This window comes from Etheostoma spectabile, chromosome 7 (assembly GCF_008692095.1).
Source record: "Etheostoma spectabile isolate EspeVRDwgs_2016 chromosome 7, UIUC_Espe_1.0, whole genome shotgun sequence".
Classification (NCBI taxonomy): Eukaryota; Metazoa; Chordata; class Actinopteri; order Perciformes; family Percidae; genus Etheostoma; species Etheostoma spectabile.
In genome coordinates this window covers 14,153,817-14,167,840 of record NC_045739.1, presented here as the reverse complement: position 1 = coordinate 14,167,840, position 14,024 = coordinate 14,153,817, and the positions used below count along the sequence as shown (strand labels likewise).

Genomic DNA, 14,024 nt, shown 5'->3' with positions numbered 1-14,024 from the left:
GAATTCTAAGTAATGACAACAACACTGTTGAGGCATCCACGATACAAGCCTTCCGTGATCGCGCACACATCCCCCTCCCCTCCCCCATGCAGTTGCTAGTAGCCAAGAAGAACACAGAGGACTAAAAAAACATGGATTCTTTTGAAGAGGTAATTATCTTCACTCAAGTTTCTGTGCGGGAAATTCGCCGGACGCCCCAATCTTCTGAACATTGCCGTATTGAGAAATACAGAGAGAGTTATGTATAGCTGAAAGTCTTAATTTGTAGCACGTCATTTGGAAATGGCTTGAATGTAACAGACGTTCAATAATATCAAAAAGTTATGCACTAAAGCTTTCAAGTGCCCATATTATGAACAAAATCACCTTTTCTGGGATTTGGGGTGTTATTTTGTGTTTCTGGTGTTTTCACGGATACAAACTTGAAAAAAAACCTATCCATGCTGTTTTTACTGAGATACAGGTTTTTGAATGTCCTCTGCCTTCAGTCTCCGGGTCAACTGATCAAAATCTGCACGGATTTCAAAGTCACTAGCCGAGATGAGGTGGCTCCGTAGCACATGCTAGCTCGTTCTCAATGGCAAAACACAACTACAACACACACTAGTTCACCATAGCCTTCAGAAGTACTACTCACATCCATCACGTCCCTGTCCTGCAGGCTTTCCACAAGTGTGCCCTTGTTTAGAAGAAGTCTCCCAGCTAATCCTGCCTTGTACTGACCAAAGTTGAAGAAAGTTATCTAGCCGATGTGAGCCTTACCTAGCTACTGCGCATGTGCACCTCCTAACAAAGATAGTGTAGAAGTGAGATGTCTCACTCTGTAGCTAAAACAGAGACTTAAACCCACAGGGTGAAAACAGGGTCTACAGCAATGTGCGGTACAACAAAAATAATTTGAAAATGAAACCATGTAAACCTATGGTACAACCTCAAAATACAATTATGAGCATATATGGGTGCTTTAAAACACAAACTAACTAACTAACTAACTAACTTCCGTCTTTTGCATTGAGCCAGGCGCTTATAAACAACGTCTCAAAAAGAGAAGGTCACAGACTTTGTTTTGGTGAATACTTAAAAAAAAAAAGACAATTTGGAAGTGACTCTTCTGTTCCTTTTCTCCTGCCTATTGATTAGGCATCTGCCTAGCTTCCTGCTGAAAAAGATTCAATGGGCCATAAACAGGCATGGTAATTGAACACTTTCCACTGACGAGGACATCATATCATTGTTTGCAGGTCATGTGGTCCACAGTTAAGGGTCAAGTGGGCTCAATGATGCATCGACTCAAAACTAACACCCTTGCTTGTTGAGTCTTAGAGGCCATTTACACCGTCAGTTCAGATAATCAATGGCAGTTAAATCCAATTAACAATGCAGAGAGACTGCAGATTGCGCTCACCATATCGAATATCTTCTTACTTACTGTTTAATGTCTTCGTTACAAAATGAAAGCTGCACTAAAGTAAGCTATCGAGTCAGTCATTGCAGTATTATTCCGATCAATAAAATGAAAGAGGATGACGGGATAAGTGGGTTAATGGAGAATTTTGGCCAATTTTTATGTTAATCTCGATTGCTATAAATATGCGACAACTTTTGGATTGAAAAAACCTCGACCTGATTCGGTGCAGGCAACACTGGGTAGCTGCAGCTACGCTTCCTGCCTTCACGGCAACAAATTGTAGTTCATTTCCCTCTCAAAATTAGGTAATTGAGCGCTGTAGTAGTTATGACCATATCAGTAACTATGTAACTACATGGAATTACCTATTTTTGAGGAGGAAATAAACTACAATTTGTCACCGCAAAGGCATGGAGGACACCCACCACACCACCGGGGCCCTTGGGGGATTGTTATCGGCTGCGGGAGGCGAGGAAGGCGAGGACGAAGGCTGCCTGCTGGCTAAGGAATCCATGACAGAGATTGACACTGCTAAGCCTCCTACTCACCAACACCAGATCGATCAGACACAAAATGGATGAGCTACAAATACACACGGAACTGCTGCTTTAGGATTTCCACAAAACACACTTATCAATAACAGCTAGCAGCTAACAGCTAGCTCTAGCTGCTCACCAGGCAAGCTCAGTGGAAGCTTGTACACATAGCTGAGGCTACTCAGTGTTGCCTGTACCGATTCAGGTCGTTCTTTTTCAATCAAATCAACTTTTCTGAGGTGAAACCAGCTGTGAGAAATCTGTAACAGCTTTAGTTTAGTGTAAATGAGAAATTTTGCTTTGGCTTGCTAAGGGAGGTCTGATGTAATGATGCGATATATACTCAATGCCCCTGTAATTTAAGTTTCTCGCCTGTTTTTACTTGCACGATAAGTGGACTTTAATCCTTGGTTGTCTGGTAATAACTGAGCTTCACAGTCGTCATTGTAACTTATAGTAATTTATACACACACTCTACAAAATAAAACTACCAAAAGTAGTGTTTACAACAGAATCTATTAGCAGCATCAAATTTAGTTTGGAACCACTTGGATTTTGTAAGTAAATTTGTAATGTTTTTGCATGTCAGCATGACATGAGTTTTCACCGTATAAACAATATAACACTAATTTACAGCATAACACTAATTGAACCGCATCAAATGTAGACAAGCATGTTTCTATAATACTTCCACTACCTTCAGGAAACGATGTTCACTCTGTGGTCTGTTATTCTGATGAACAGACCCTGCAGCTAACCTGACACTGCAAGAAAGTCTTTGGTGATTTTCAAAGCACAAATGCATCACCAGATAAAATACGACTCTTCGTCATTTTTCATACTAGGTAGGAGCAGAAAGGCAAAATAAATTGGGTTTATGACACATGACAAAGCTAATGAGGTAGAGGATAACGAGTATCCCCAGACAGACATTGTGTACGTGTGTAAATCGCACCCATGGGCAGAATTCTTTTTGGCCTTGTTAGAGAAGGGCAGGTTCTCGCTCTCTCTCTCATACAAACACATCACTTATTGCTCTGTCTATGTGTGTATCCGTCTGTTTTCGTCCATTAACATAAGAAATGCTTCCTCACCTTCAGTATGATGCCAGGGTTGGGATGGCACACGCATCTGCTCTCTGCCATCCTAACCCCTCCCTCTCTTTGCCCACTCAACCCACTGTGCCAGTCCTCTTCATATGTCAGCCTCACACTGGCTCTTCCTATCCACTAGAGGCCTCATCCAATTTGTCAGGGTTGGCATACACATGGCTCAGGATGCCCCTCTCTCTCCTCTGCCTCACGTCTCGTCCGCATCACATGGCTCTGAGACGGCCCCGTCTGTGCCAGTGGGCATTACGGTACCTGATGGCGGGGCCCACCTGCCCCCACTGTGACATCCAGGCTGGCCCAATCTGCCTCTCCAACCCAGCAGGCACCAGCTGGCTGGACAGTCTGCATGCTGATAGACTGACAATTGTCAGATAAATAATAACTCCAATTCACAACAGCCAGGCCTGAATAACTGACTTGAACAAGCAATGTGGCTGTGTATGATGATTGTTGATGTGATAATTTGAAGAGTAAACACAAGGTGAGATAACAAGAAATGCATAAAAAAGAAACTAAATTGTATGAATCTTTGCCTTTGTCAGTTTATATATTTTTTGTATCTTGCAAACAAAGGACACATTACATTTTGTGTGCACTCCTGGGATCTCCAAGTAGGAAATGTCTCAAAACATAGCTTTGACTCATCACGCAGAAATTTTGAAATGGTATTACCTAGGCAGCTGTAAGACAACATAAAACAACAGTGAAGGATTTCTCTTCTCAGTCACGCCACATCATGTTCCCACAAACATCCTTTTTATCAAGAGTAAGAAAAGCAATCACTAACTTACTTCAACTCAGCTAGCTTATGCAACTTGAATAGCTTCGTACTTATCAGACCTTGTGTTGCAAAGCAATAACAATGATGATTTAATGTGCCTGCACCCATTGGCCTCTGGCTCCCGTCACTAGCAACACTCACAGCAGCACATTTGGTTTAAGCACAGGTGTCCAATGTGATCACAGCCAAAAAAGCACTGTTGACAAAAAAAACATCTGGCCTCAAGAGTACACAAATTACTACAGTACCTTAAAGGCAAAACTATTCTAAAAAATCAGTACCTACATTATATTCCAGAAAAAGTATCAACAGATGACGGTAACTTTTATTTATATACCTCAACAGTGACGTTCTCCAGACTCATCATCAACAAGATTTAAGGGCAACATTCCAAGCAGCATGTCCAGTACAAATAGTGGGAGGTTGAGGAGAGTTAAATACTTGACTAGCTATGTTAGTGTCTGCTGTGCATGAGTACCTCTGCACTCCCACTGATCCTTGTCTTTAAACATTAAACGTCATTGGTTTAGCCCAAGAACATAACATCCTGTGCCCTTTTTCCGAAAGCGATGTAGCAATTTCAAGGCATTGTCTCACAAACATTTTTGAAATACCCTCCCAGCTCCCTTGACTGGTCCTTGTGAGCTGGTGGAAGCTGTTTGACACACGAGTAGAGGCTTTACAAAATCACTGATCCGAGATCCCACTCAATTTGTCAGCTCCTAAACGGTTGCAGTGGGATCTGTGCAAGGAGAAATCCGACCCAGGAACAGTGCATATGTTTTAAAAATGCTCAGAGGCAAGGCAATGCATCTGCAGAGCTATGCAGTAATTCTATTCAGCAATACCTAGACCCAAAATACCCTTATCATCTTGGGTTGCATGTACTCCCAAGCTAGGATCCAAAATTAACACCCTGTTGTAGAAGAAGATGAACAGAGTTCTGCATTGAAATGTCATTCGGGAAAAAGTTGAATTATTTCAATTGCCTATATATGGTAGAATTTCACATTTAATGCTTAGTCATGTCACAATAATAAAATAATGATTAGGCCTAAAAATGAAAGTGTTTTTTTTGAAAACATAATAGTACAAATACTTTCTAAACATTTGTGATACTTTCTAACACTGTGAGACCTGCAGAGGAAGAAAGTATAAGGGTGATGTCAAGGGTCACACCGTCTCAGTCTCCACACAGTAATGCAGCACTTTGTAAAAATCAAACACATGTATGCCACAGCATCGGCCTCACAAAAATAGAACAGAGGACAGAAATAGGATAAACTCACATCATTTTTAATCTACCACTGTCAGAAATGTGAGATGAACAGAGGAAATGTCATTTCAGCATTGCCGCTTCCGTCTGACAGCACCTGATTGCAAATAATTGCTGACAAAATCTTAGTAACCCCCACAGAGGACCTCCTCCTGCCCAGTCCCCTCCTCCTGCCCAGTCCCTGTCTCACCACATCATTCAAAAACCCCTGCAGGGCACTGTGCCTTATGAGCACACACTTTCCTCATAAACTATCTCAGTCTATTAAGAGTCATTCTCTGGAGCAACAGAGCAAACCTATCGGCTTCCACTGTGCAGGTATCTATGCCCGAGTTCCATCCCATGTAATTGCAGCATAGCCTTCCATAGATCGAGCTACTCTAATTTCTCATTTCATTTCCTTCATGATTACTGGCAACGATACAGTTACGAATTATTCTCAGCCACATTATCTGGTCAAGTTCAAGTTTGTTCTAATATGTTTGAGCTGGGCCCTGTGGCAAACAAATAAAAATGAAGGCCATCTAAAGACTGATGGGGGATCTTAAAGGATGCAGAATGAAAACAATGATGCCCACCACCCACCATCATCCACTAATGAAGCTTTCCATCAAATGAAGGAGAGTTTTAATCATTATTCACAGTAGTCCAGCCACATGGTGCGCAATCCATTATGCTGGACTGTCACCTTCATGGAGCTACAGACAATTCCAGATCTTCTCTATAACATCTTTCTGTAGGAAAAGTGACATTTACGCTGTACTAAAGCCCTTTTCCCTCCTCTTTCTGACCTTCTACTTCCACAGTTTTGCATGACACAGCTTAGCGTTTGCACTTCATGGCATCTATATATGTGCAATGTCACAGATTATCGAGCACACCCGCTCACGCCATCTGCTGCATTGCGTGAGAGTGCTGTTAGCATCAGTTTTCCGGAAAGGCAGGCTGAAGGACAGAGGGCAACATTCATTTACATACCCGAGAGCCACTTAAACTCATTAATGCATACTGTGACAAACCCAAAACATCAAATATGCACTACAGACCTGACCTACCCAAATGCTAGGAAGGGCATCAAATTGTCTATTCAGGTAGAGAATAAATAATGTGTGGGGTAGTGGGGGTGCAAGTTAATTAGTATTTGAGTTGTAATGTCTAACAAAACCATTGCTAGTGTGTCAAGGCCTGCATATAGCTGATGAGTCTGGAAAACATTTTCCTTCTCAGTGCAATAACTTATGACAAGGCCACAGAGAAGTGTGTGTGTGTGTGTGTGTGTGTGTGTGTGTGTGTGTGTGTGTGTGTGTGTGTGTGTGTGCGCACGCATGCTTGTAGAACACATAAGCAGCAGCACTGTATGTCTATTAACTTGATACTACATTTTCAATCTTTGTCCGCTTATCAAGGGTCGGGTCGCGGGGGCAGCAGCTCCAGCTGGGGACCCCAAACTTCCCTTTCCCGAGCCACATTAACCAGCTCCAACTGGGGGATCCCGAGGCGTTCCTAGGCCAGGTTGGAGATATTATCTCTCCACCTAGTCCTAGGTCTTCCCCGAGGCCTTCTCTCAGCTGGACATTCCTGGAACACCTCCCTAGGGAGGTGTCCAGGAGGCATCCTTACCAAATACCCGAACCACCTATGGTTGCAGGCTAACATCACTCATCATTGCCTATCATGCTTTACAGGCAAGTAATTACTTTCTTCAACCACATGTTCATCCTTCATCCTTAAAAATTATACCGACATGGGTCGTCCCATTTGACATACAACCTCCAGTGGGTGTTGATTCCTTCTAAACTTAGGATTCATTAGGAAAGTTACTGCAGTCAACGCCAGCAGAGGAGCTAAATGAAGTTTGCCAAAGGCAATTGTGGCGTTTCCAATTTTTGTTGCACTTTTGAGGAGTGCTTTGATGAGTAACCATCTGTTTGGTAAATGTCCATAAAACGTGCCATAAACATGAAACCTGAGGGGGACTATCATATTGCCTCACACAAGTCATTAAATTTTTCATTGCCATAGACAGAAAGGGACTCAAGCCATCTCCATCTACAAAAAAAACACTAATGAGATTTGGTGCCATTTTCACAGCTTGAGGTAATTGATTGCAGTCTTTTACGACTGCATTACCCCTGTTATATCTTTCCTGTCTTTTTTGTTTCTTTGTTTTTCAGTCACCCAGCTAGCATTCTACACCAAATGCCTCTGTGAGTGACAGCAGATTTACATCTGTCCCTCATCATCAAATCAATGACAGCGAGTGTTAAAAGGTATGAAGGATAATGGCGTTTTGCAAACTGTCCGGTTTTCCAGAGATTGTCAAAAAGACAGCAGGACACGCAATTTATGGAAAAACCTTTAATCGAGTTGAGGACATTCTACACTTAAATGCCTCTGCTAGGATTTTAACATGACCACAACTTAACAATAAAGGATAGATAATGGAGGAAATTATATTTTTGCACTTCTTGGTTGATGCAGCAAAGGCAGCAATCGAATGTTCAGTGCTTCATCTGGAAATGTGTTCAGAAATTTAAGCAAACTATAAATAAAACACACAGTGTGGTTTCCAAATTTTCATTTTTACGTATTTAATTTTTAAGGTAGTGATATGTTATTGATAACTATGTATATATATTGCAAACAAGTTGCTAAATACTAGTAAAGTATATCAAGTAGGTCAATTTACAGTGCTTACTTCAACTTCCACTTCTCTGGGAAAAGAATACAAAAGTAGCTGACCAAAAAGGTTTCTAAAAACTTCTGAAGTTGTCTACAGCATTGGATATTATATTAGTATGGTAAATTAAGCACTGTGACATAGTCAAAACAAACAAAACATTGTAATATTATTATAATTTGCTAAGGAGAAAACATGTAACCACCATGTTCCTGGTTTGAATTCAGCAGGGGACCTTTGTAGAATTCTCATCCTTGGCTTCTATTCTTCCCAGTTGGTTGCCCAATTTCCTGTCATTTTACTATGAAACATACAAAAAAAAGCCACAACACAATTTCATGTCATGTCCAACATGCAGGTTGGTCAGCAAGAAAAGCTTTTGACAAAGACATCCCTTTCCCATTCAGATGCACTCTTTCCATCATAAAGATTCTTGTTTATGTTTATATATTATGACTGTATAATATATATTATATATATTTCCAGGTCTATTGATATGTATTTATAAACATGAGTGCAGTATAATGTGACTGACCAAGCACTCAAATCGTACTCTTAACAAAAAGGCAGTGACATTTGAAGCAACTCTGGAAAAATGCATACCAAACATCCCTTTTAGCATATATTACCCTAATTGAAGAGGGTAGATCCTTAGTAAAAGCCTGTTGACATTTTCAAATAGCTGACACATAAAAGTGTCTTTCCAAACAATGTAAATCCTTTCTTTATTTCATAAAATGTAAATCAGGAATTAGTGGTGAGTCTAAAACAGTTGGGCCTTTGACAAGCGACAACCTGCATTCTTATTTATTTTATCGACTTCAACATTAAATGTAAAAACAGTGTTGAAGATAAATAATTAGGGCTGGAAAGATCCACTACGTGTTAAAGAAACGAGATGCGGAACAAAATTGATCACTGCATATTCCATGTAGATAATAGTTAGTAAGTGCTGTATACACATGTGATTGCTATGCTGAGAATTAGAAGTACACGTGACATGTGTCTGCACTTTGTGTGCATGCTGCATGCGGCAGGAATACTAATTTCCAAGCTCTTCTCAATGTTAATAAAGCATTTAAGGTGCAAGTAGTGTCTCTATAATATACTGAAAATTGAAGGTTAACACTGTACACAGAATGACAGCAGCCCCACTGAGCAGAGAGGATCTGAACGCACACATAAAAATTGTAACCACGGAAGAAAGTAATTTTACTAAAATGCCACGTTACGTGAGGAGTGATACCTGGGAAGTCAATGTTGGGAACAGGCAGACAGTAAAACAGAGGGATGTGGGACATTTCTGTAGCAGTTTTTGAACTGCCTGGTACTCAAGAATACAAGGAGGACACAGAAATGTGTTGCCCCTCTCCTGTTGTAAGATGCCAATTGGTTCTGCCAGCTTAAAGCTTCTCACTTCTCACACAAGTTCTATATTGATGAATGGGCGACCATCATGATCCTGCATCGATCTGGAGACTGCAGGTGGGGCCAGTCTGAGAGAGGTGTGGGCTGTCCTACTTTAAGGTGCTTGGGAAATAGAGGTTCAACCAAATACGACCTGTTGTGCAGATGTTATTCTGATGAACAGGCTTCTTTTTTCATTCCATTTCAAGGCCTAGCAAATAGTAAAGCATGAGTAGTCTTGTCATGTCTATTTTGGTCTTCTCTTCACCTCTAAGCTACTTTTTAAGCAAATAGTCTCCCGATATTCTTAATCCTGTTTAATATCTAATGTCAATGGCCAAGTAGGGTTTTCGTGAACAGAATTACAGAATACCACCACACTGTAGTCTCGGTAGCATTTTAACATGCAGAGATTGTCTGCTCATTAAAGATGTATAGAGACAGCAAATCATCCATGCTAAATGATATAATAGGCCTAACTCATTCTTGATCTTCTGGATAACCCCTCCTTGAGGATTAATATATTTTTGTGTTTTTAATTATCACAAGGATAAAATCTGTGTTTAACTTATATCATTACCCAGACAAAGTGTAAAACGTTTTAATGAGGTTCAGATAGAAATGCATGCCCTTTGTGTTCAGGGAGTAATGTAGTCAATAGTCTTGTGAATGCTTGACCAACCACGCTTATTTCAAATACTCTCAACTACAAGAATGGATTTGTCAATATATGCAATAGAACTGACCTTCTCTCATAAACTTTGAATGCTGAACAGTATCGCTAGGTTTGTGAATAACGCTTTATTCACAAACCTGCTATAATAACAGCATCAGCATATTCTCACACTCAGACCCAAAGTACGCTCTGGAGAAGTCATACGTGACAGTCAGGGAAGCACGGAGGAGCGCTAGTGCTAAGTTAACAAGGTTACTAAACACTATGAAAGTATATGAAGTAGGTCAATTTACTTCTACTAAGAGTACAAAAGAGGAGCTGACCAAAAGGTTTTACAACTTTTAAAAGCTTTCTAAACCATTGGCTGAATGGTAAATTAACCACTGAGACATAGTCGAAATAAACAAAATGTGTTATTATTGTAGGAAAAAAAAGAACACATGTAACCATGTTGCATGTCATCCTTCTATCATCTGTCAGTAGCCCATTTTCTTGTCCCTTTTCTTTCACCCTTCAATGACTATATCCATTCAGCAGTGCACTTTCTACTAAAAAATTAATGTATATGTTTACATATTATGACTGTAAAACAGACTGAAACCCCACTTTGTTACAACTCATTTAGACATTTAGTTTTTTTGTCGGTGAAGGATTGTATTTTGATCACTACATGTCATGTGTTCTGGTGACATAATTTAAAGTTGACAACAAGCAGTTGATATAGAGAATGGATGTTGTTTATGCAAAGAGCATTGGTTGAATTAGCATTAATGCACAACAATATATCCTTATCCCCACCATGAGTCAGCTAATTTCCCATGTTTCAAGCGGAATAGGCCTTTAACTAAACATTCATCGTGATGAAGTTTGGATTTATGGGTTGGCATTGTACCCGTATAAAACACAGTATTGTAGATGGCAGCAAATGTTTGCAACAAGCAGAGCTAGGCGGTCTTCATTAGCATGAGGATGCTATTACAGCATGGTAAACTTACCTTTAATTGAAAAAAATGAGAACATGAACACTTCATTTGTATCTATTATTATAGATATATGCATTTTAATGTACATTGAGCAGGTCTGAAAGGAGTGATTAAACTTGACGTGACATGTCGTAGCAACCAAGGCATCTCCATGACAACGTAGTACATCTCATCTGCTGATAAACACTGTGTAATGCTCTGTAAACTCTGGAAAAACTCCTAAGTGGAGCTTGTCAAACTGCTGATTACTGTGTTTAAGATATGTCAAAAACTGTCAGTCCAAATAATAATAATTATTATTATTATTATTTATATAGCACATATATTCATGCATAAAATGCAAGACAAAATGCTTAACATAAAATCAGATAATCATAACATTTAAAAGTGTATCTGTAAATCTGATATAGCCAGATAATAATGGTGTAAAATAATGTTTAAAAAAAATGACGTTTGTAAATGTCATTGTTTTTATAAGTGTCTCATTAAGAGCAAATTTGGTAACACTTTACTTAAAGGTATCTACATAAGAGTGACATGACACTGTCATGACAGTCATGAAACATGAACCCTAACCCGAACCATAACTTGTCATGATAAAACCGAAAGACACTACTAAAAGAAGCGTTATGTCATAAACGTTTATGACTGTTTATAATGTTTACGACACGTTTATTACAGTGTCATGTCACGTAATTCTTAACCAAAACAATATGTTCAGCAGTCATAGGTCTGCTCTACAGCAACATAGGGTTCATCATAGCCACAGGCCAAATGCATCCTGGAGATGTCACTATCTCTTACAATCCTGTTGAGTAGACTGTAAAATACAAAGAAAAAAACAACCAGTTTAATGAGCAAAACAGCACATAAGTTTGCTCTGTGTTGGCTGTGCCCGATTTGATCAAGGTAACCAAAGTGGATCGGGCGTGCGTAATTGTGGTTTGACTATGTGAGTCATACACAAACTAGAGACTGCAGACAGAACAGTTTTCTTCAGCTTTATGCACCTCTACGAAATAGGCTGTAAGAAGCATTTCATTCTAAATCTGACACAATTTGAATGAAAAGTTTCTTGTCCACTAAAGCGATTACTGAAAACTTTACATTTCAAAAGTAAAATGAAAGACACCTCAAAAGTACCTCTAGCTATAAGACATTTACGGCAGAATGAGCACTAGAATGGGCTTCTCAGTCACTCCTCCAATTTCCAGAGAGGAGGTGGACGTGACATTCTCTTCCATATACAAAGAGAAAATGAGAACGGCACGAATTGGGGCCACAGGCAGAGGTTTTGAGCCAGTTTTATGGCTGCTCAGCATTTCTCTATATAAGCAGCCCCCATAGCACCAAAGCAAAGATAAATGTAGTCCATTTAAGTCTAGGGGGAAGCTCATGAACTACCAGTTGAGGATACTATTGAGCTCAGAGAACAGACAAGGTGTAAGATGTTTAAGAGAGAGAGAGAGAGAGAAAGAGAGAGAGAAAAGTTTCAAAGTACCCTTTGAGGGACATGCACATAATTTGTTTAGTATCTACAATCATACCACACGTATCCTGTTTGCTTGTGTTATTATATCAGATGTATTTACTCATTGTTGTTGTTTATATGTATGTTTGTTCTTATGCTTTGGCAACAAAGATGGATTTTTTTTTCATGCCAATAAAGCAGCATGAAATTGAAATTGAGAGAGAGAGACAGAGAGAAAGATAGAGAGAGAGAGAGAGAGAGAGAGAGAGAGAGAGATGTGGAGGCTGGATATTGTGTGTGTATATGTTTTAGAACCGATTGGCAGCATATACCTCTCAACAGACCACCAAAGACAGATAATACATGAAGTACTCCCATTTATCACAAAATTTGCACTTGCTTGGATGAATTTAACATGCAAATTACCCCCCCCTCCCCAGACAATAGAAATGCTACTTAGGTAAGCTAGCCTGCTAGTAAGGTTAGTACTGCTGACAGCGAAGTGCCAGGTAGCACCTCCAGCACAGCTTCCCGCAGGACTCCCACTCTGCCGGCTGTTCAATGAACCAAAGACCCTTAGCACACACCTCCCTTCACAACACAGCCACTGGTGATAAATTACCTAATCCCACTATACCCAGCCGTTTCTATTATACACCCTGGGCTTGTAAAGAACAGCTCGGAGGAGAGATAGGGGGCTGAAACAGCGAGAGGTGGGTGTGAAGCGGAAAAAGACAGGTACACAATGACATTGGGAAGATATACGGGCCAAACAAAGGCAGGAATCAGCAACCATAATTTTCAGTATCAAAAAGAACGTGTGCATGTGTAATTTTTAACAATTATGTTTGATAGATAGGTGTACATTTCTTAATATGTATAATTTCAGAAACATTTTAAGAATTGACCTGTCAGAAAGTGTTTCTTTCCTGCAGTCGCGATTATAATAATTATGTGAGTTTTATGAATCTTCTCTACAGATAAATGTGATTCCACCACTGAACATACACACCTCAGGCATCATTTCAGCTGAGCAGAGAGGCAGCCACAAGGGACAATGACATCAGTGCTCAAACCCTCCCAGAGGAATTCTTATCGTCACTCACACTGGCACACACACTGCTATGAAAACAGCAGGAGTGTTAGCATGCATGGGGGTTATAGGTATACTGCAAAGTGCGTGCACACGCACACACACAAAGATATAACTGAAAAACAAAGTGACAGTGGCAATCCATTGAAAACAATGCTGACACATGACCAAACAGTTCCTGACCAGCTGTGTAAGGCAACCTGCGTTCACACTTTCCTCTTTGAAAAAAACCCACTAAAGAGGTCAATTGAGGACAAAATGACTCTTTGTCATTGTAAAGGGAGAGTTAGCCAACAAATAATACAGCAGACTTTTACTAAGCTTGATCTCTGAAGTATCTGAGAAAGAGAAAACGTTTTCTATCAGACAGCTCACTGTGCTAGCTGACTGCTATGGAAACAGCAAGAGTGTGAGAGTATGTGTGTGCCAGAAGTTGAGAGGACATGACAGCATGGGCACACATACCCACACATGCTATTGCAGCTACCCATGCTTACGCATGTACACAAATACAAAAAACATCTGTTACCTATCTATATGACAATCAAGGTTGGAAAAGGGCAAACAGACCTGCTGCAGCACATGCACGCGCATACCCCCC

General features: G+C 40.1%; 1 protein-coding gene across 2 annotated transcripts in view; it reads right to left on the bottom strand.

The window, feature by feature from the left end:
* LOC116692400 (kazrin) overlaps nucleotides 1-14,024 on the bottom strand; it is a gene marked incomplete at its 5' end in the record, with an annotated part of 192,232 nt that overhangs the window by 109,790 nt on the left and 68,418 nt on the right.